Here is a 25,277-nt window from a genome sequence, read left to right on the forward strand (position 1 = left end):
TAAATATAAATATACATACATACGTACACATATATAAATGTTTTAAATTATGGTTTACATGTAATTGTTATGTAACCTCACTGTTGTATTAAACTTTTTTTTTCTACTCCCTTTCTTTGTTACTTCCACTCCCCACCCTAACCAAGTCTTAGGGAATTGTGGAGCTCAGAAAGACACAGGCACACATCACTCCGCTTCTTTCGGCCACTGGCATGAAATCATGCAAATGCAAGGAGAAATGAGAAGGGGTCAGTGGACTTGAACTTCTCCCAAGAAAATTCACAGAAAGTTTGTTAAAAGCAACACTTGGTCTTCGGATGAATTTAAATTCAAAGTTTAGAAATTTGGCACAATTGGCCTCTCAGTGAACCTGAAATTAAGATAATTATCTTCATTTTAATCTGTTCTATCAGTGAATGTGCTTAAATTGTTCATCAGTGGAAAAGGCCGTATGAGAACACTGTTTTGCTTATGAAATGATGTTACTTCAAAAGAGTTAACTGGGTCTGGGGATGACAGAGTTCACACATGATCTGTGTTGCATTTTGACTTACTTGTTCCAGAATTTCATACTAAAATATTTATTTATACTTACTAAAGAAGCTGATATGTTCTAAGTACAAATTGGTTTTAATTAACTTGCTCTGAGTTTTACTTCTCATACTTCATTGTTGTAGATACAATAATTGAATCATACCTGAATTGGTCCATTTATTGATTTAATTAGGAGATAAAACAGTGAAGATACATTAACAATAAAATCAATACGGAATGTGAATGATCTATTCACAAATGACAATTGATTACACAAATGAACCAGCTCACTAACTGAGATATTCTGGGTAAAAAGATAAAAGCCACATGCTTTCTTTTGTATGTGGAGTTAAAACTGAAAGAAAAAACTTAAAAACAAAACAAATCCTGTGTGTATCAACATTTTGTCTTCTTTCTTTTTATTTCTTTGACAAACAAATGGTTAAGAACTTTACACTACCAATATTTTAAAATTTATTGTTGATGGCTGTCATTATTATCTATTCCTTTGATAATTGTTTATAGCCCTGCCTCTATTCCCATTGAACTAGGACCTTCCTACTTTCATATCCCCTGATATGTTACACCCTGAACTGTAATGTAAATTAAGAGTATGTTAGTTCAAGCACAGAAAAGAAAGAGTGGGAGGGAGAAAGAGGACAGGAACAGCATTGTATTCACAGAACTGTACAAATGGGCTATAGTGACTCTCTCCCTTATCACATTCATCAACATAAAAAATTAAGTTTCAGATGGCAAGAAATAAATACACTCGCACTCCATTGAAGAGCAAGCAAACTATTTTTAAAAATCAAGAAAGAACACTCTCCTAATTATTTTTATGAGGACAGCATAATCCCAGAACTAACTACAAAGACATTAGTGGAAAAGAAAACGTGAAATAAATTTCCCTCATGAAAACAAAACAAATATAAAGTCTTTATAGAACACTAATAAATTGAAATCAGCAAAAGACACAAAGAAAAATATAGCACACCCAAGATGAATTTATCCTTGGGAAGCAAGGCTTCCTCAATGTTTGAAAATCATTTAGTATAACCCACTAAATACATAAATTAAATGGAATAATACATACTAACCCTCAATGAATAAATAAATCACATTTGATAAAATCCGACACAAAGCACACAAATTTATGACGAAAGGTTTTTAGGAGCAGAAGAGCAAACAAGGGGAAACTATGAGAAACCTATTGCTAACATATTGAATGATAAAAGCCTGAATGCTTCTCCAAAAATTCATATGTTCTAAATAGAAGTTGGTTTTAATCAACTTGTTCTTAGTTTTTACTCCTTGACAATACATTGAGTTATGTAGCAGGATATCTCTTCTCTTCAACCATATTTAGGCCCTTCTTATTGTAGTGAGGCAAGAAAACAAGCAAAACCAAAAAAACCTATTCATACTGTAAAGAATGAAATGAAACTACAAATGCAAAACACGAGCTGGACACAGAAAAATCCTAAAAAAAAAGTGCAGAAATGTTATGATAACCATTGAGTTTGGCAATGTTACAAGCTATAAGTGCAACATTACAATACTAAATTCAATCTCAATGGGAAGCAAGACACTGAAAACCCAAATTTTAAAATGAAATTTTACAGCACTATCTCAAACCATGAAATACAAGATGCATGCCATACTGTGTGTTGTAAACTACAGCAAAGTACACAGAGAAATTGAAGATTTAATTGGAGAGACTGGAGAAACTGTCCATGTCCTTCCAACAGAACAGCTATTATTTTTCTTTTTCTTTCTTTTTTTTTAAGATTTATTTATTTTTATTGGAAAGTCAGATATACAGAGAAGAGCATAGACAGAAAGGAAGATCATCCATCCGATGATTCACTCCCCAAGTAAGCACAACGGCCGGAGCTGCGCCGATCCAAAGCCAGGAACCTGGAACCTCTTCCAGGTCTCCCACATGGGTGCAGGAACCCAAGGCTTTGGGCCATCCTTAACTGCTTTCCCAGGCCACAAGCAGGGAGCTGGATGGGAAGTGGAGCTGCCGGGATTAGAACCGGCACCCATATGGGATCCCGGCGCATTCAGGGCGAGAACTTTAGCTGCCAGGCCACGCTGCTGGGCCCCAGCTATTATTTTTCAAAGGACAATTCACCTACAACTGATCAAGAGGTTTCATGCATCACCAATCATAATCTCTGCACACATTTTTTAGTAGAACACATATAAAAAATTTATACAGAAAATCAAAGGACTTAGAACAGCTTAAAATATATAATAGGAGAAAATAAGAGAAATAGACTCTTCTCTAGCCTTACAACAAACCTGTGGAGACTGTACCACTGGCATTGAGAAATACAAACAGAGCAGTGAACAGGATAGAATCCAGAATCCATATGAGATGAGCACATTTTCAACAAATGACACACAATGCAGGTGCATTTTTACTTGACAAAAGAGAATATATTTCTTACTTTTAGAGTTGAAACACACAGACAAAAATAATTCTGAATGGATCATAGTTCACAATACAAAGGCTAAAATTATAAAATTTCTCAAGCATATCAGAAGAAAATCTTCACAAACTTGGAATGAGAAAATATTTCTTAGAAGGCAACGCATTCTATATAGTAAAGAAAGTAGCCATATGAATTTGACATGATACAGATAAAATCTTAAGCAAGAATGTTCGTCGAATCTATATTAAGACAGCAAAAACAAACAAAATAATAGCCTCACCTAAGCTGGAAATACCTCAATCATGCTTAAGTGGAGGGTTCATCAGCTGTGCTATGTACAGTAGAGTTTACTATTCAGCAATCAACAAGAATGAACGGTTGATACAACCAACAATATCATTGAGCTAAAGAAGCTTGGGTCAAAGAATCCTTACCTCGTATATATAACATTCAAGAACAAGAACAAATTATCTGTATTTGCTATTAATTAAGCAACGGTTGCTTGCAACATATGGTTTTGAATTTATTACAAAGGAACATGAGGAATGTTCTTCAATGAAGGCAATAGTCTGAGTGGTTACTGGTTACACAAATGTGTGAACATGTGAAAGACTGGTTGAATTGTCCACTTGAAATGGATTTGCTCTCTATGTATAAATATTTGCCCAAGCCTAGTAAATTCTCCAACCTCACACTTGGAAATAGTCCTTTGCAGATAAAACTGTAATTCCATTTTGTAGATACCATCTGCTTATTATTCATTTCTCCACAGGAAGTTGTTAGCAATTTGACTCATGAAGCCACTTTACATATTAGGCATTTGGGGAAAAAATGAAAATTTTAGAAAGGATATAAATTTAACTAATAAAACTGTAATGTAGTGAAAAAAATAAATGCACTTAAATAAAAAGGTACACAAGTAAAGATGTACAATTTGTGAAATTATTTAGTTAGTACCAGTGCCTCCAACATCTAGCCCAAGAAATAAAATATTTTCCATAAAAAAAGATAGTTTGAAAGGAATATCCTGCAAGGTACACTCTAGAGCATTATTTTTGCAGGGCACATGCCTTCCTAATACAAGTATAGTCTCTAACCTAAAACCTTCTTGTACAAGGTATCAATTGTGACCAAATCTCCCAACCTAACAAATTAAAAGGGCTATCTATTATGCAGAAGGAGAAACATTTAGAAAAAGAAGATAAGAAAAGCCTTACCAACATTTTGAATGTCAAAAGGGGCATAGGGTGGCTGTCCTGATGCAGTGAGTTAATTCACCAACTGATAGACCCACAGTCTGGATTGGAAGGATTGTGTTCTCCACTCTGTTCCCAAGTCTGTATTCTGCTAAGGTATTTGGGGAGACAAAAGATGGCTGTCGTGTTTAAGCTCCTGCTCTTCTCTTGGGAGACCCAGAAGGAGCTCTATGCTACTGGCCTTGGCTTGGTCCCACCCTGACAGCTATGTGAATCTGGCAAAATGAACCAACATACAAGAAGAAATCTGATAGTCTTCCAGTACCACATATAATGATGACAATGGCATTTTTGGAAAGTCCCTGAAGTATGACTGCTCTCCTTTTACATATTTATGCTCCTGTCATACTGTCTTGATATTGGGTCTTACCTTTTTAATGAATGTGGAACTCATGGCCTGTGTATTGTGATCCAAATGATTTTTCCTTATTTTTTTCCTCTCACTGTTCTTCAGTTTTATATTTGAAATTTCATCATGGACTGTTTATTCAACTGATGTGTGTATTTCTCATATACACATGCTTTTCACATGGAAATCAATTTAATCACTATCAAACAGATATCCTTGTAGGAACAAGTATTTCTCCTTTCCTTTCAGACAGACACATGGAGCACCTACTATGTAGTATGCATGATGATACATGTTGGTACAGTGATTAGAAATATATCCTGACCTTGTTGATATGGAGTTTGCAACCTTGTGGGAGGGCAGATAAATATCCAACCCATTAATGCACAAAAGATGAGATTTACAGACCATGAAAGTTTCCCCAAAGGCAGGGGGAGGGGAAAGCACCTGGCCAGGGAAAACATCTTGGATGGAAGATCTCCTAAACAGAGGTCTCCTTAGATGGTGAGGAGAAGGCGGCTTGCTAAGCGCACTCCAGGCTCTGAGCACAGAGCATTGAAAGCCTTACCTCTGGGAAGGACAATAATCACACAACAGAAAACAGCATAGCGCAGTGATGAAAGGCAAGAGGGGCATGAAGTGAGCGTGGAAAAGTGCCCAGACCTTACAGGTCAGTGAAGTGTATTGAATTTTAATTCTAAATGTCCTGGGAAGTCATTATTTACAGACAAGTCATCTTGCAAAGTCCAGTCATCAAATGAGTAATCACTGGAACTGACAGGAGGGCAAAGTACTTAAAAGATCAATAACTTTTCTACTTCTTACTTGTTGAATATTATGGTTAGTGATGCATTAAGCCCACAATTATAGCATGCACTGAAACTTCTTTCATAATAATTACAGATAAAAAAAAGGAAGGAAGAGAGGGTTGAGGGAGGAAGAAATGAGGGAAGTATAATTGTTTTCTTAGAACGGTACCTATGAAGCACATGAGATCTCTTTATATTAATAAACCTAAAAAAATTTTTTTTAAGATTTTTGAAAAGATCAACAGCTTTTCTACACAGAGACAGATCCATATTTAGGAGCAAGCTAGGTTCTGAAATGTGGTTTGTAGTTCCATTAATGCATAAGATTCCCAATGACTAAGCGAAACATAAGCTTACGCTCATGAAATGCGATGCCACAAGTCATCCATCAAAATCATTTAATCACAGAAAAGTGATCTAAATATTCCCTCAGGATTTTATAAAAGGAACAACATTCATTAGTATTTTTTAAATTAAGCAATACGTTTGCCCATTTGATGGTGTCAGTGTCTCATTTCCACAGTAACTGGATTATCTGTGAAAGTTTCCTTGCCATTTAGTTTGAGATTAGAAAACAGATGGATGGAGAAATATTTATGTGTTATAAGATTTAAAGTGTGCTAAGAGTGATGCAAACTATTCAGTTTAATGTTTTTAAGAATGAATTAGAAAATATCCATGATTTTTAAGTATAAAAGCATGGAAAAGTCTTGGAATAATTTTTCCAGATGTTTTATAACATCATGCTTTAGCTAACAAAGTAACAATTGGTTATTTTGGAACATCTCATAATTTTTAAAAGAAATTTTATTAAAAAGGAAAATATAAGACAGTAAATTGTAATTACTTCTAAAATTCTATAATACATATTAGAATGAATAGTTGGCATGCATACCTGTGTGTGTTTATTGTTTTAAAATAACCCATGCTCACTTTAAAATTTCAACGAGCTATAATAAAATAAAATTTCCACCCTTCCACTTACAGTATATTTATACTGTATATACTGTATATATATACATTATGTATATATACTGCTCCACTTACTACAGTAGAGTTTTATTTGTGGCTTTTGAATACTGCCAAAGATACTTCAGAGTGAAGCATACGCACAAATAAAATGAAGCATGTGTGCATGTGTGGCAGTTTAATAAATGTGGTTAGCACATGTATAAATCTAATCATTTTCACAAATATTAACAAAGTATTCTGGGCATTTATTTAGAAAATTCTGAAAGAATATACCACAGGTAAAATGTTCCAAATGTTATCTATGTTCCAGGCACTGCCAATCTTAATCCAATCATCTCATTTAATTTTCACAACTCTATGTTTTCCCAGTTGGTAAAATTTTACAGAGGAGGCAACTGAGGGGTGGCAATGAAATTCCAGCACAGTAAGAGGAGCTTCAAATATTACTTAAGGAATTGTTATGTTTGATTTATCACATCTAAACCCAAACTGTTTACTTACATAGTTATTTCAATTTTCTTAATGAAGGGCCTGAACATATTTCAAGTATACTTACAATGTTAGCTTTTTAAGTGGCACAAGTATCACTGATATGTAATCAAAGTTTTAACTGCCCATAATGTCTAACATAAAACAATTCTATGGGTGTTTTAATTTTATCTGAATAAATCCAAGCATGGAAATGATTGTTAATAACATTGGTGAAAAATTGGTTTATACATATTCTAAAAACATCTATAAACTCATTAATACACATTCCAGCACATATCTGCACATCCTTGTATTTCTTTAGTGTATTTCTGGGAGAGTTTTGAAAAATTATGAACAAAGGTTTATTTTGGAAATTGGCACATAAACTACTTTGAGTAGAAGGATAAGAAATTTATTTTATTCTTGAGACCTTTCAAAATGTTTTAGTGGCCATGGATTGTTTTTTAAACAACACACACAAGCCAACTATTCATTTAAGATTTTTATGATAAATAGAATTTTTAAAATGACTATGATATCTATGACATAAGTTTTAAGTGTTCACAATGGGAAGTATAGGGTGCAGGCGAGTTTGGGGCATCAGGGAATCATTAGACAGGGTGAAGCACAAGCAGCAGATTCCAGGAAAATACCAAGGTCAGGCAGCTGGCAGAGAGGCACCTGGACACACCTGAACACAGGGAAGCAGCAATGACGGGGGTGTGGTACAGTGAACAGAAAACCCACCAGCAGCTGGTGAACAGTGATCCAGACACCGGCAATCTGGACTCCAGAGGCAGCAAAAGATCCGGCAGGGGCCCCGGCACCTGCAGCAGCCAGACGGGAGTGGAAGTTCACCAGAAGCTTAGGAGGTGAATACAGGCTAGGAATTGCCCATCCTGCTGATCTGTTTGACACAACAGTGAGCAACAATGAGCAGAAAAGGAGCAGCAGATTTCAAGGGGTATTTCAGGAGCAGGGTCGATATCACAGCACAGACTCTCAGTATTACCAGATTGGGAACCATCTTGTACAGTGGGGCAGAGAGTGTGGATTTGAAGGGATGGCCCAGAGCAGGCTTATTTCTAGCTAATCGCACTGAGCTGATCTCACAGGGAAAACAGCACAAGCCTTGTATCTTGCAGGGTCTGTGTGGTCTCTGGATATGACAGTCAGCATTCCCGGATCTCCATCAGTGCCCCCCCAGGTGCCATCTTGTGCAGAGTGGCAAGGACTGTCGGGACTAGAGGAACAGCAATAAACCATGCATGTGCTGAATAAGGGGCAATCAGGTGCCATTTTCACAGGACCAGACACTGTGGTGCGCAAGGGGAGCTGCACAAGTGCTAAACTGGGAGCAAAATCACTTCCGGCTTAGTGCATTGCAAAGGCCCCTCAGAGAAAACAGTTCCATCGTGGCACTCTTCAAGCTTCACCCAAAATAGTTCCAGGTGGCCCTAAGACTTAATGTCCTTCAGGTGCCAGCAAGATGAGTGCCACCAACAACCCAGTTATTTAGGACAGCTGGTGTTTTCCAAACCTGGGACACTGCTTGAACACAAAATCGACTTGTAGACTTGTGGGTAACACATCTTAGAAATCTGCCCTAGGGAGAAGAATTTGCCAACCAGAATTGCAATGACCAAAGGTAAAAGGAGAGACGTAGGCACTAGGAACATTACTGAAGACTCTCTGGCACAGGAGCAAAAACCTCTACTACTCTCAGAGTTAACAGAGGAAGACATTGAGAAAATGGGAGATGTAGAATTCAGAAAACTGATTATAACGCTTCTGAACAACAATGATAAGCACATACAGGTGTTTAAGGAATCTAAGGAATATGTCACATAAGAAATAGAAGCAATGAATCAAATGAAAGCTGACATATTAGAAATTATGAACACAGTGGAGCAAATTGAAAATGCAGTGTAAAGTCTCCATAATAGAATGAATGAAGCAGAACAATGAATATCAGAATTGAAAGATATTTAATGTCACAATGGGGAAACAATCAAAAAGCTGGAAGCAGACCTAGGTCAAGCTTAAAAAGTGTCCAAGAATTAAAATATATGATTAAAAGGCCCAACATAAGAGTTATGGGAGTTCCTGAAGGCACAGAAAAAGAAACTGGGATTAAAAATGTATTTAATGAAATAATAAACAAAAATTTTCCCCTATCTGGAGAAAGAATTAGAAAACAATATCTAGGAGGGGCATGGAACCCCCACCAGAGTTGATCAAAGGGGAACTTCACCACAACACACGATAATCAAGTTCTTTTTAATGAACATAAGGGAAAGATCCTTAAATGTGCATGTGAAAAAATTGACCTATAGAGGAACCCCCATCAAATTCACAGCTGACCTCTCAAAGAAAATGCTACAGGCCAGAAGAGAATGTTAGCCCAGAATAACGTATCCAGCAAAGCTCTCCTTTGTTTTTGAAAATGGAATAAAATTCTTCCACAGTAAAGAAAAGCTCAAAGAATGTGCCTCTTCTAAACCTGCCCTACAAATGATACTCAAAGACATTCTCTTCAAAAAGGAAAGGAAAAGCAACAACCAAAACCATAGGCAAATGTGGAGAGCATCCCAGTGAAAGGCCAAAAAAGACTAAATCCAAGAGCAACCCATTGTTAAAACAACAGGACCAAACTGTCACCTATCCATATTAACATAGAATGTAAATGACTTAAACTCATCAATCAAACGCTATAGATTAGAGGACTGATCAAAAATCAAAACCCATTTATCTGTTGCTTACAGGAGACACCTCTTACCAACAAATAGCAGAGGAAACTAAAAGTGAAAGGATAGAAAAGATATTCCAAGCTAATGGTAAGGAAAAATGTGTGGGTGTAGACATTCTTATATCAGATGATATCAATTTTGATGTAAAAAAACATTAAAGGAAATGAAGAAAGACAGCAATTATTAAATGATCCATTCATCAAGAAGGTATCACCATAATGTATATACGTCAAATGCAAAAGGCATCTAGTTACATGAAACAAATATTAATGGATTTAAAGGGAGAAAAGACTCCAATACAATAATAGTTGGGGACTTTAATACCCCATTAGCATCAACGGACAGATCAATCAGACAGAAACACAGCAAAGAAACAACAGAACTCACTCAGACATTAGAGCAAACAGGCTTAGTTGATATCTAGTGGAACTTTCATCCTACAGAGAATACACTTTTCTAAATCAGTACATGGATCCTTCTTCAGAATTGACCATGTTATAGGCCACACAACAAGCCTCAGCAAATTTTTTTAAAATCAAAATTATACCATGCATCTTTTCAAACCATCATGGAGTGAAATTAGAGACCAATAAGCCAAAAAACCCAGGAAGATATGCTACTAAATGAACAATGAGTTAGAGAGGAAATCAAAGGGGAAATTTAAAATTGCTTGAAACAAATCAACACAACATAGCACAACTTATGGGATACAATCAAGGTACTGTTAAGAGGAAAGTTCATTTCAATCAATGTCTATGTTAAGAAATTAGGAAAACACCAAGTAAATGAGCTAACCTTACAGTTGAATGAGCTAGAAAAACAGCAAAGCAATCCCAAAATTACTTGAAAAAAATTAATCAAAATAAGGGAAGAAATAAGCCAAATAGAGACCAAAAGAAAAATAAGTAAGATCAATGAACCAAAAAGCTGGTTCTTTCAGAAAACAAACAAAATAGATTTCCCACTAGCCCAACTAATCAAAAAAAGGAGGGAGAAGATACGCATCAACAGTATCAGAGACGAAAAACGAGATATAACAACAGATACCTCAGACATACAGAGAATTTTTAGGAACTATTACAAGCAATTATATGCAAACAAATCATAAGACCTAGGAGAGATGGATAGATTTTGGGACACATACAATCCACCAACATTGAATCAAGAAGCAATTAAAAATTAAACAGACCTATAACATGGACTGAGATTGAATTGATAATTAAAGCCCTCCCAACCAAGAAAAGCTTTGGACCAGATGGTTTCACTGCTGAATTCCATGAAATGTTTCAAAAGGAACTTACCTAAATTCTCCACAAGCTTTTCCAAACAATAAACAGGAAGGCAATCTTTCCAAACTCTTTGTATGAAGCCAATATTACCTTACTACCAAAGCCAGAAAAAAAAGAAAAACAGAACTACAGACTGATATCCTTGATGAAAATTGACACAAAGATCCTCAACAAAACACTAGTCAACAGGATCCAACACACATCAGGCTGATCATTCACCTGGACCAAATGGGATTCATCCCTGGTATGCAGGGATGTTCAACGTTCGCAAATCAATAAATGTGGTACACCACATCAATTGAAAAATAAAAATCATATGATCATCTCAATAGATGCAGAGAAAGCATATGATAAAATCTAGCACCATTTCATGCTGAAAACCCTAAGATAGGCATAGAAGGAACATTCTATAACACAAAGCAACATGTAAAAAACCCAACGCCAGCATCATATTAAATGGGGGAAAGACTGGACACTTTTCCACTAAAATCCAGAACTAGCTATGGATGTTCCTCTCACCACTACTCTTCAATATAGTGTTGGAAGTCCTTGCCAGAGATACTAGGCAAGGAAACAAAATTAAAAGAATTCAAATTGGAAATAAGGAACTTAAATTATTTCTATTTGCATATGACATGATTCTCTACATAGAACCAAGACTCAGTCATGAGACTATTGGGACTCAAAAGAGACTTTGGCAGGGTACCAGCATACAAAATACATGAACACAAATCAATGGCACTAGTGTACACAAATAATTCCATGACTGAGAAAGAAATTGTAAACATCTTTAAAATTGTGGAGAGGAATCTTAAATACCTAGGAATTAAACTAACAAAATATGTAAAGACCTCTATGATGAAAATTATAGAGCATTAACAAAAGAAATAAAAGAAGGTATTGAAAAATGGAGAAACTCATCATGTTCCTGGATTGGCAGGATCAACATCATCAAATTGTCCACATTACCAAAAGTAATATACAGATTCGACATAACCCCAATAAAAGTTTCAACAGCATTCTTTTCAGAAATAGCAAATAAAATACAAAAGTTCATCTGGAATCACAAAAGACCACGGATAGCCAAAGCTTTCCCGAAGAATAAAAATCAAGCTGTAGGAATCACAGTTCCAGACCTCAAGACATACTACAAAGCAGTGGTCATCAAAACAGTCTGTTACTGGTTCAGAAACAGAGAACAATGAAACAGAATAGCAACATAGGAAGGGAGCCTACACACGTATAGCCAACTCACCTTTGACAATCCAGGCAAAAAGCCTGGTCTCTTCAACAAATGCTCTTGGGACAAATGGCTAGCAGCCTGCAGAATAAAAAGCAAGACCCACACCTGTTGCATTATACCAAAATCAGGTATAAGTGGTTCAAAAACCTAAACCTACACCCAGAAACCATCACACGATTAGAGGAAACCATAGGAAGCACTCTCCAAGATATGGACCTGGGGAAAGAATTTTTGGAAAAAACACCAAAAGCACAGGCAGTCAAAGACAAAATAAACAAATGGGATTACACCAAACTAAAAAGCTCTGTACAGCAAAGGAAACAATTAACAAAGTGAAGAAGCAATAAATGGAATGGGAGAAAATTTTTGCATACTACACAACTAATAAGGGACTAATATCCAGGATTTACAAAGAGCTTTAGAAACCCAGCAGCAGTAAACAAACAAACAAACAAACAAACAAAAAAACAGAACAACACAACAACAACAAAAAAACAACCTGTGAAGTAATGGGAGAAGGAAATGAAAAGACATTTTTCAAAAGAACAGATTCAACTGGCTAATAGACATATGAAAAGATGCTCAGGCTCCCTAGCCATTAGGGAGATACAAATGAAAACTATGTTGAGGTTCCACTTGACTCCTATGAGGTTGGCCTACATTCAGAACTCTACCAGCAACAACTGCTGGCATGGATGTGGCCAGAAAGGTACCTTCCTTCACTGTTGGTGGCTAGTATAACCACTATGGAAATCAGTATGGAGAGTTCTTAGAGAACTGCAAATAAACCTGCCACATGACCCAGCTATCCCACTTCTACTAATATAGCCAAAGGAAATGAAAACTGCATATAAGAAGGGGATCTGCAAAGACATGGAAACAATCCAAATGCCCATCCAAAGAGGAGTTAAAGAAATTGTGGTAACATTTACTCCATGGGATTTTACCCAGCCATTAAAAAGAATGAAATCATACCAATTTCAACTAGGTGGTCCCAACTAGACACCATTATGCTCACTGAAATAAATCAATCCCAAAAGAACAAATGCCATATGTTCTTTCTGACATAAGGCAAACTTCAGGCAGATTGTAAGATCGATAACCCTTTCCACACTATTTTTGCTGCATGCCGTGTGTTTTGATGTTTTTATTTTTATTTTCATTTTTTCCACATAGTTTCTCTTCTTGAATTAATCGCTGACTCATGGATCACACAACAGCATTACTTTAACCAAGAGGATTTTGTGTTTTGTTTTTCATTTCTTCACCCGTGAGTTGGTTATTCAGTGGCATGTTTTCCAACTTCATGGTGCTGTAATTTTGTTTTAACTTCATACCTGTTATTGACTTTGTTTCATGGCTTCTCATTTAAGGGAATGTATAGTGATAGCGTGATAGAGACTATCATATCCAGATGTGAAGATACAATGCAGTAGCATCCCTACTTCCAGATCAAAGATGGACTCCCAATGAAACAGAAGGACATATTTAGAAAACGGAATGCTGGACTGTATGACATTGTCTGTACAAGCAATGTCAGGGCACACGTAAACAACAGATTGAAGGTCTTATGACTGCTTGTGAAGCACTACACTACTGTAATAATATGGGGAAAATCAGTTGGGAGGTTGGAATTTGGGGAGGGGTAGGGAAACCTCAGACCCTATGGAATTATATCATAAAACTCAAAATTTTTAAAAAATTAGAAATAAATAAAAATGTCTATAATATCCCTCAAAAATATTCACAATGTTGAAGTCATTATATCTAACTTAAAACACACATTTTTCTGTGTTTTCATTTTATTTGATGAGTGGGCAAAGAGATAATGGTCATCCATGTATTATTTCACTTTCAAGCTGTCTACAATGATCAGGAAGGGCCAGGCTAAAGCAGTAGCTAATTTATACCCTGGGAAGTTTGCTGCCCCCCAGGTATCACATCAGCAGGAAGATGGACTCAGGAGCCCACCTAAACCACTCTGCCAAAGAACAGCCTCAACAGTCTACTTTTGGGCCAGCGTGGTAACCTAGTGACTAAAATCCCCACCTTGCACGCACTAGGATCACATATGGGTGCCAGTTCTAATCCTGGTTGCCGCGCTTCCCATCCAGCTCCCTGCTTGTGGCCTGGTAAGAGAGTCAAGGACGGCCCAAATCCTTGGGATCCTGTATCCACGTGAGAGACCCTGAAGAAACTTCTGGCTCATCCCTTCAGATTGGCTCAGCTCTGGCCATTGTGGCCACTTGGGAAGTGAATCAATGGATAGAGGATCTACCTCTCTATATTTCCTCCTCTCTGTATATCTGACTTTCCAATAAAAATAGAAATCTTAAAAAAAAGAGAAGAAATAATTGTCATAAACTTGAAGTGCAAAAAATCATAACATTACAAAAAAAGAATCTACTTTTAAAATGTAGTTTCTTTTCTCTGTTCCTTCTTTTCTTGCCATTTTCCCTCACTCTTTTCCTCTCTCCCTCTTTTCTAAGATGCACAATATGATGTGGCTATTTTATTCTAGCAACATAATTTACAGCTTGCATAGCTACATTTTTTTTAGTGGTAAAAACATCTAAAATCTACTTTCTCAGCAATTTTCTATTTTATAATATTATAACTATATTCCATATATTGCATATTACATCTCTGGGCTTATTCTTCCTATAACCCCACTGTAAGATAACTTTACAACTTAAACTAAAGAAAACAGTTTTAAAACTACGTTTCTCTCATATCTCATGGAGCATTTTAACCCTGCAAATTTATTTCTCAACTCGTGATTTCAACAAAGATTTTAATGTCTTAGAAACACTGATGTATTAAAATAATACCTAGCACAGCATTCAGAACCTAGCAGTTTGTGTCAGATTGATAGAGCATTCTCAAACTTTAAGAAGTGGTAGAGAATTTAGACAAGTGGCTTTGTTGATCATACTGTATAGGAAAGCAGACGTGGTGCACACAGAAAGAGAAAGAAGAAAATATTCTCAAATACAGTTCAATAGTATATTGAGTGCTTATTTCAACAATTCACAGAGCACAGATTAAAAGGATAAAACTAAATTTAGTGAGTTTGGATTGTTCATTATTTACTTTCTCTTGCTTTCTTTCTCTTATTTAATCTTACTGAAATAAGGGAGGAGTTGGTGCTGTGGCATAGTAAATAAAGCCACCAGCTTGATGCCAGAATCCCATATGGGGACTGACTCAATTACCATCTGCTCCTCCTGATTTACCTCTGGAAAAACAACGGAGGATATCTCAAGCCCTTGAGCTCCTGCGCCCAAGTGGGAGGGACCCAGAAGGAACTCCCAGCCAGGCTGGTCCAACCCTGGCTCAGTGGCCAAATGGAAAGTGAAATGGTGTATGGGAGATACCCTCTCACCCTCTCTTTGTAACTCTGCCTTTTAAAGAAATCAGCTAACTTAAAAAAAAAAACGGAGAACTTAAAAGATTACTTAGGGACTATTCTAAATCCAGATGAGAATTTTTCTCTTACATCTCTGTTAAGAGACTAGTGAGCAAGTGTATTAACATGAAAGTGAAAAATATATAAAACAAATTATAAGAGTTTGTGTTGTGTCCAGCGAAAGGGAATAAAGACCCAAGAAATTGTTCTCATTACTTGGTTGGAAATGGTTTTCTTGAATTAGCCTCTATGAAGAGAAGATACAATAGAAGTTAATTTACAGACAGGATTCTGGATTTGATACAGCTTTATCAGACTGAGAAGGTGATAAAATATTGAACTTGTTTCTGAGGGAGAAAGGCTTGAAGCCTGCTGGCCAGGAGGTATTTCAGAGTGAGGATGTGCTGCCAGTGGATCTGCTTGCAAGCAATGGCCTGCAGAATCTCCATGAAACTTTCCATAAGCCAAGTTTGTCAAGTCTCTACATTCTGCAACCTCAGGGCACATGTGCCAAAGTGAGCCACCTGGAAAATAGATCTATATCTGCTCTTTAGTGAAATTGGTGGTGGTTACTGGGCACTTTGAAAGTTCATAGAAAATAAAATTGGATGATGTTTGTTTAGAAGCCAAAAAACCAGAATGCATTCATAAGAGAAATTCTTCCAATGTTCACAGAAAATGTTTACTATGAAAACGTTACGTGCAAATTTCAATTATTTTTGTGCTAAAATAAACGTGTTATCTCTACTTTTTCAAAAACGTTTGAAGTGCCTTCAGATGCTAATGCTTGCTTCAGCTCTGATGTAACAGAAAACAAAACCAATATTCAACAGTGGACATTTGCTATCCATAAATGCTCACACACATGCACACACATGACAAATTAACCAATAATGACAATAGGGCTCTAACATGTGTAACTTCCTATAATTTTCTAATGACCAGAGAGCAAGCAGAATGGAAATGATAAGATTGGGTACCCACATAAAACGTATGCTTCAGAAAAATAAAACAAATCCCTCCAGGACACAGGCCATTGCTTGGAAATAGCCACATTTCTAATGGTACTTAATAAAAGGCTTACTGTATCTCATATGAAACAAATCCAAAAGCATTTTAAAATCCTCTAAGCTCTTGAAAATATTCAGATTTTATTCCCATTTTAAATAATACCATAGCACTATTAATTCTACTAGATCACTGAAATAAGCTGAAATTAATATGCAATTAAATTGGCCAATTACAATTATACTGGACAATATCTTGTGGCTAAGGGCATTTTCTAGCATTGTCAAACTGGGTGTTTGTGCCTGGCATCAAATTAGTGTTGAATGACTAATATACAGAGTATAAGACTTCTCTGTTTGCACATTGGTCAGTCTTAAGTTGCTGGTGACTGATTTATAGAATCACCCTGAGATGAGAGAAAGACTCAAGAAATTTCCAATCTGGCACTGAGTTATCTTCAAACTCCTTATGTCCGCCCAAATCAGGAGCCTGCTGCATCTACCAAACCAGAACATTTGTGTCCATATCTAAGTGATAAAAGTATGCCAGGTAATCACTTAGGCACCTTTTAACCACAGGGTCACCTGATGCTTCAGTGTCTCTACCAAAGTCAACATGAACATGGAAAGAGGCATCTATATACTTTTGTATCCTTTCCCAAAAACAAATCATGGAAGAGCCTTTACACTTGGCAGACCCTTAATTAGTATTTTTACTTTGATTTAGTTAAAATGACAATATTCCCACTTTTGTTTTCTCCTATCTATTAAAATCTATCTGTTTTTATGCTGAGTCAGACTTTTACTATGTTCATTCTCTCCATCTAGTGAACTAAATAGCATTTACTGCTAGGGAAACTTATAAATTATTCTATCAGTGAGCTTGCTGGACAGTTCTCTTGCTGCCTGCAAAATAGGGAACATAAAATAGCTAATTTATAATAAGTGAGACATGTTGCCAGTAGCAAAATGTTTAATGGTGTGGTGCGAGGAGTGTCAAGTTTCTAAGCAGTGGCAAGATTTGTTTCCGGCTTTAATGGCAACAAGAAGTGGGCCTTCCTGACAAAGAAAGTGGAATAAATGCTATCCATGCCCTGGTTTTCAATAACAGGAAGAAAAGGGCTGCAACCAATGGCCAAACAATCACAGCTAATGATATACCATAGTAGGGGGCTGGAGCAGGCAATTATTTTTCTAAGCTTGAATCCATGCATTTTCTTGGTCAGAAGCTTGGCGAAGCAGAGCTGTACAGATAAAAGTACATGCCTAATTTCTCCAAATTAGAGTGTCTATTGAGCGGCACAAATTTAAATTGTGGGGCACGGTGGGGGGCAGTCAGAACTCCCCAAATCCCATGGGGTAACCAGCTCATTTAATTGTGTAGGACCTGCCTGATTTTACAATACAAACTGCATTGCTGGAGACCCTTCAATCCTAGGAAACCCTGTCTCTAGTCACCTTGAACTAAGTCTATTTTTTTCTAAAATGTATCATAAAACATCTCTGTTTTATAATATGTGCTAAATAAAAAGGCTGAGAGTCACTGACTAGCCCTGTGATTATATTCTGACTACAAACTGTACTTTTCAAATGAGTCTGGAACAACCATTCGAGCACTATTCCCTGAAGAGATGTTTATAGGCAAAGATGATGTGGCAGATGATATCACATTGTGGAAAAAGATTTGTGGTCCCATCATTCCAAGCAGGATGGCTTCTGCAGATCTCATTCTTTGGCTTTTCCTACCTGGCAGCTTAGCGCCTAAACATTAAGATAATGAGCAGGAGCTTTGGTGACGCTGATCGCAGCTGACACAGTTGTGTCAAAGTCCTTAACGCAAAGGAGATGCCTGCTGTGCCTGAGTGCACTTGCTTCTAGATGAGTGTCTTTCTAAAAATTAAGTTTCTCATCTTTCTGGCAGCTGATTCTGCCTAATGAAAACTACCCATTCTTGTGAGTATAACTTCACCTACTTCGTCTTTCCCGATATTACAATTACACCACTTGTAATTACTTAATTCTATGTCCCCAGGACAATTGAGTCACTTTGTGCAGCATGCAGATATTCTAAAGTATGAATGCATTTTACAAAAATTATTATACTTAATAACTTAAGCACAGATTCACATTTTTACAGACATGCCCAAACAAGACTTCCACATTTCATTTCCACTCAGTCTGCTTAAGACCTAACACCCTTCCATGTGCTCAACATTACCTACTTGTTCTTAATGCTTTCTGGGTTGCATTTTCTTTTCCACTCACACAAGTTAAAATTATAGTTGAACTCTAAATTCTGATTCAATGCTTCCTTCTTCTTAAAGTATGACCTGATAACTGAAAGTCAGAAATATCTCGACCCTCAAATTTTCAGAGACTTATCCATCCATCTAAAAAGTAAATACTCTGCGCCCTATGCTGTAACTGAGATAATGAAGCAAATACCCATAAGATAATGATATTTTATAGCAGTTTTTTATTATTCCAAACATAAAAACACTATGTTAGATGAGGACAAAAATTAAAAATGCTTTAGCTTTTTCAAGTTGTGAAAAATATATAATTTGGAGAATACGTAATTGTAATCTAACATAATCATGAATAAGTATAAACAATGGCCTGAGTCATTCATTTCTCTGACAAGGAGGTAGAGTCTACGTCCACATTTTTTGGACCCTGATTGGACTTACAGCTTTGTGTGAAATAAAACAAGAACGAACACACAAAAAGGAACCAGAGCCATAGCCTAGTGGCTAAAGTCCTTGCCTTGCATACACCAGAATCCTATACGGGTGCTGATTCATGCCCCGGCTGCTCCACATCCCTTCCAGCTCCCTGCTTGTGGTATGAAAAAGCAGTGGAGGATGGCCCAAAACCTTGAGAATCTGTACCCGTGTGGGAGACCTGGAAGAAGTTCCTGGCTTCTGGCTTTGGATTGGCTTAACTGCAACCATTGTAGCCACCTGGGGAGTGAAACAGTGGACAGAAGATCTTTCTGTCTCCCCTTCTCTCTGTAATCTGACATTCCAATAAAAAATAAATTTTTCATTTTTGATTGTTATCATTTTATGATAGAGTTCCATAGGTGCTGTGATTTCTATTACCTCCTCCCAAAATCCCCACACCAAGTTCTCTTATATTATTATAATAGTATAATTCTTCATAAACAGTCTTAAGTCATTGCAGGCATAGACAATGGCAAAGAGTTCAGCATCCTATTGTCAAGACATATTTAACAGTTTCATTGGGAGTCTATCTTTGGAAGTAGAGATGCATACTGCATTGTATCCTCACATCTGGATATGATATCCTCACATCTCCATTAAACAGTTGTTATACATCCCTTAAATGAAAAGCCACAAAACAAAATCGACAACAGGAAGGAAAAAAAGAAATTAACAATACCATGAAGTTAAATAACGTGCTACCAAATGACTAATGTGAAGCAAAAAAAAAAAAAAAAAAAGAAAATCAAGAACCTTCCTGAAGAAAATGATGTCACTGATGTATGAGTCAGTGAAGAACTTAATGAGAAAAAAAAGTGTTTTGAAGAAATGAAACTAAAACCAAAAACATCAAAATCCATGAGATTTAGTTTCTGCTGGCCTTGCTGGTGATGTGTCTCCTGCAGGCAACAAATAGATGGATTTTGCTTTTTATAATCCAGTCTACTGTCTATGACATTTGATTGATGGGTTTAAGCCATTTACTTTCAGGGTTACTATGAATAGGTGGTAATTTGGTCCTATCATTTTAGCAATGGATTATGCATTGATTTAGTCTTCTGTTGTTATTTTACTGGGATGTTCTTCACATTTGACTTTGGTTTTGGTGGGTCCTATTCCTTTTCTCTGCTAAGAGAACAAAAAACTCTGTTAAAAAAAAAATAGAGTTACCAATTTCAGTCTTAGAAAAAAACGACATATGCATTTTCCTTTGCTTCCTTAGAGTTCTGTCACCACCACATGAACAAGTTCGTTCTGGTCTTCTGGAGAAAGACATAGGTCAATTCCTTCCTGTTGCTCCAAGAAGAACAGGACAGTAGCCCAATGTGCAAGGACTGAAAACTATGACAAAACAGCAACATGATAGAAAAAACATTAACTCAAATGTTTTTAGTTTTATTAATTATCTGTAGCTATTCCTTCAGGAAAATATATACAGAAAAGAAACTCCTGATGACCTAACTCACAAAAATACTCTGTTTAACCTGGTTTATGCAAGAAAATGTAAAGTTTATTCCTACTCGCTGAGCTGCTGCTGCTAATTGTATTTCCCATGAACAGAGCTAACAGTGTGCCTGCAATGCCTTTCTTGTGAATCCACACAGTGAAATCGTCACTTTGGGTCCGGTCACTATGACTGATAATCAAAGCCTACACCAATGATTTCATATCTCTCTAACCAGAGGCGATACCAAATGTTGCTAATTTATCTTTCAAAAAAGCTTACTGAGGCAGCTAATTGTATCTAAACTAGAGAACTGAGAGATACGGGGTAGGCAAGCATTACATAGACAGTATTCTTGGCTACATGACACTAATGCCCCAGTAATCATTTCATGATAAATGAGGTTTAGAAGGCTGGATGGCAATTTTGTTTGCCTGATCAGGAGTATCTTTCCCTGAGCCAAGTTATGGTATTCAGGATATGATGTGTTTTCTCTGGAAGTTTTGCAGGCAGAATGCAGGGTGCCAGAATTATTGATACAATCAGGACTCTCCCCAGTCTTACTTGAGGCTTGGTCTACCTGCTGCTATTCCCCTGTGATATGATTGTTCCTTGATACAAGCAAAGAGATGTAGGCAGCACTATTTCCTAGAATGCCTTAAGCAAATCAATTGTTTTAAAATGCTAATAATTTAAAACTTGGGACATCAGAATTGTGTTGAATGCATACAACTAAAGAAACTGACACATAACACAGGGATGACACAAGCATGTGAACGCTCAGGAAAGAGAATATTCTACCAACAGAGACAGAAAAAGCAAGCAGGAAAGCTAGCTAAGGTCATGTGGGGAGATTTATAATTCACATGGTAGAAAAACAGGAGAAATTAACACATCTAAGCCAACAAGGACTGTGTTTTTTGGAGATTAGAGCAGTATGTAGAGAGCATGCAGAAATGAACTGAGGGATCAAGAACAGTCAGAGATCAATTTGCAATTGCCCAATTATCATGGCAATTCAAGCCAGGCTTCTGTTAAGCAACAGGAGTACAAGTAGGTAAAAAACAAAAATAACAGCCAAGGTGATGACATTGATATACAACAGTGAATTGTCAAAGTGGACAATTCACTGTTTGCATCTGATAACCTTTACAATAATGAAACATTTCTAATTTACTCCTATCTAAATCTGTAGTGAACTCCTCTAGATTAAATTCTCTAGAGTAAAAAGGAAAGCTTCCATAAAAGCAATTAACTGGGAAGTTAAAGACAAAAGCTTCCATTTCTGTAAAAGATTGACCTGCTGCTGTGATTGAAGCCAACTGTTACAGAGGAACTGACATTTTCTTTGATTCAGAGCATGTGAGGGTGTTTGGGCAGCATGAACTGTCGACCTGTGGGGAAGGGATTATACTATTAGAAATAACTATTGTTCAGGTTTAGGAGAATTTCTGACTTTCCAGAAGTAGTGAGACTAACCAAAGACAGGAAAGGTTTGAATTGTGTAATAGGTAGAAAATAATCTGAAAGAGTTCTTAGCTACTGGAGAGACCATTGTTAACAAGGAAAGGCAAATAAAGAACCTCTATTGAGTCAGAATAAGCTTATCTTCTATGGATGATTTCAGGCCCAGGCTAATTATAACAGAAATATCAAGATTATATAAAACTAATTATACACACATATTGTTCAACCTAAATCATGTTAGTTCCTAGAGTAACAACAAAAAGTGCTGCATTTAGTCAAGGCAAATTTAAAAATAAAGAAACACTATGGTACTGAAGCTGATTCAAATCCTTCAAGTTATTTTTTTTCATAACAATCACTGAACTACCTTGGAAATCATGGAACATTTTTCCCTTTTTGGCAGTTGTACATATTTGAAAATGAGGTTGAGACAGAAGCTGGCTCCTCTCCGCTTGGCAGTCTCTCGGTGCCCTGCCTTTCAACAGTATCTGCATTCATTTTTCCATCTGTGCTTTTTCTCACCTTTCTCATAACCTTTTCTTCCCCAAGGGGATTCAGTAACTCTGGTTGTGATGGACAGCAGTCAGTCACCAGACTATTGAGGTTAAGGAAAGCAAAACAGCCTGCTTCAGAGCCAAGCAAAGAGGATACACTTTCTCTTAGATGGGGTCAAGAAACTCAGTACTCATGAGAAACATTCTCCGAAGCTGAGGAAAACAGACATGATCACAACCTCTTCCTCCAATTGTCTTTCCCTACTCTACCACTGTTTCATATATTTGCCTGAATTCTGATACACAAAAGGCTAACAAATGAGAGATAAAAAGAGAATAACATCTATATAAACCTTGAGATGGTGTTCCAAATTCCACCAATGAAACTTTGACTACAATTATCCATCCGGGGAATGGTGAACTCAGATCATAGAAGTTCCAAAGGATTATTAAATTAAATCTCAAATTAAAACAATGATTCGTATTTGGAGAAGATATTCAATGATTTCATTCACCATCGCTTGTAATATAGATTCATAAAGTTCCTGAAGGGTAGACATGAAATTTAACTCCGACTTCTTTGAGCAAAATGTACTTTGAGCAGCACTGATCACAGTTCCAGCAGGAACACCTTTAAAGTTGAGCTTTCATGGAAATGTACATTATTCTAACCTCTATCTATCTCTATTATCTCTCTATCTTTATCTCTATCTATCTCTATCTCCATCTCCTCTCTATCTCTTTATTCACTTTCAATTGCCCTCTACCATTTTGCTTCCCAGAACCTGCCTGGATATTTGCCTTGGCAGATGGCATTTTTTTTCCAGCAACACTTACAGGAAATGTACAAAGAAGTGAGCAGGAAACAGAAGACGAAATTCTTAAGTTTATTATCTGGTTTCAGTGGGTATGAATTACTCTTTCACTGACACCTGAGAGGAAAGAAGGATGCATATGCTTTCGTCCTGAACTGATGAGAAATGTTGAAGGCCAGAAAGTGAATGATATAATAGCATTGTCATTAAAAGGTGGTGACTTCCTATTTTAAGGTTTCTGCATTGCCTGTTTTCCAGGACAGTAGAAGCTGTGCTACTTGGAAGAAGTGCAGCTGTTGCTCATGTTAAGAAATACATTTTAAATGTAAAGTAAGAAAATATCTCTGGAAGAGCTTTCGACTGAGCACTCATATTCCAACAATAAACCACAAGTGCTTCAAGAGGAAATGAGTTCAGCTAATCTCAAGCTACCTAGATGACTGAAATTGTCACTCCCTTCTCCTACCATAAGGATGCCTAAATCCCTTGGAAAGTCCTTGAAATAGTTTCTCTAAAAACAATGATGTACAAAGTCTGTAATACAAACATGACCTAGTTCAGACAGCCATTTGGCACAACATAAACTTGGCAAAAAGCATGGATGTAGTGTAAATCTGATACTTTAACCACAATAATAGCCCATCTTCAGACATACATTAGGAAGTCAAGATGTCAGGAAGTTACTGATAGGATTACAGTGAGTGAGAAAATGCAGGGTATAAAAGATCATTAACTCAGTTAAACCTCCAAGACCTTGACATGGCATTCCAACATTTTCTTATACTTAAACTGGAATCCAATGTAATTACCTTCCAAGCTAATCATTTTATTCAATTTACCAATTATTATTTTTTGTAAATAAGAAGTAAAAAGTATCTGGGATAATAGAGATTAAGTTATTTAGTACCTGAAATTTCTGTAGATGAATCAAAATAATCTGACCAGAGGTGATTTCTATAATCTATTTAAACCATTGTGACACCAAATAAAATGTGAGTAAATCTTAATTTATTCATAATAAGAATAGTGCTATATATATTATCCTAAACCATATCTTAATCACTTCTATTTGGAATATAGATAGATGGATGCTGGTTTAAATTAGAAAATTTAAATCTTATCAATGTCTCATTTAAAATAAACAACATGCAGACATGCATACAGAGTCACCAAAAATATTTTTCATGGAATTATAAAACTAAATTATTCCATAAATTTCCCTAAAACGTATCTATTAATTTTGCTTCTATTAATATTGTACACAGCTACATTAATACAACATTTATCCCAAACTAAATATATATGTATGGATATTGATAGAGATACAGATGGATATGGAAGATAGGTAAATAGACAGATAAATACTATGCATAAGCCTTGGCCTACATATTTTACTTTAAAACTATTACATTATGTTTGTTACAATACCATTTACACCCATAAATAACCTGAAAAGTATCTGATAGAATTCAATGAGAAATTATATAAATTCTTGAAATATTTTTATTACTTAGAAACAAGAAGCCGTTTTACAAGCTATGATTTTCAATGTTAATATGAGAAAAAAAATTATAAGTGAGAAGGAATATAACAGTGGCTCAGATAATAGACTTTAGAATGAGATTAACTGAGTTTTGATACTGATTGGCACTTCTTTGCAGTCCTGCTAGAAAGTTTTCTACATGTTTGTACTTTAATTTCCTACTGTGTATAATAAGAAGAAAAATAGCACTTACCTCATAGACTACTGTAGGGATTAGATGATACATTTTATATAAAGCAACTAATATTTATTAAC

At 36.3% G+C, this 25,277-nt stretch overlaps 1 protein-coding gene across 2 annotated transcripts in view; it reads right to left on the minus strand.

The window, feature by feature from the left end:
• Positions 1-25,277, minus strand: part of UNC13C (unc-13 homolog C) — a 577,988-nt gene that overhangs the window by 423,322 nt on the left and 129,389 nt on the right. The window lies entirely within an intron of this gene.

Source organism: Ochotona princeps, chromosome 6 (assembly GCF_030435755.1).
Source record: "Ochotona princeps isolate mOchPri1 chromosome 6, mOchPri1.hap1, whole genome shotgun sequence".
NCBI lineage: Eukaryota > Metazoa > Chordata > Mammalia > Lagomorpha > Ochotonidae > Ochotona > Ochotona princeps.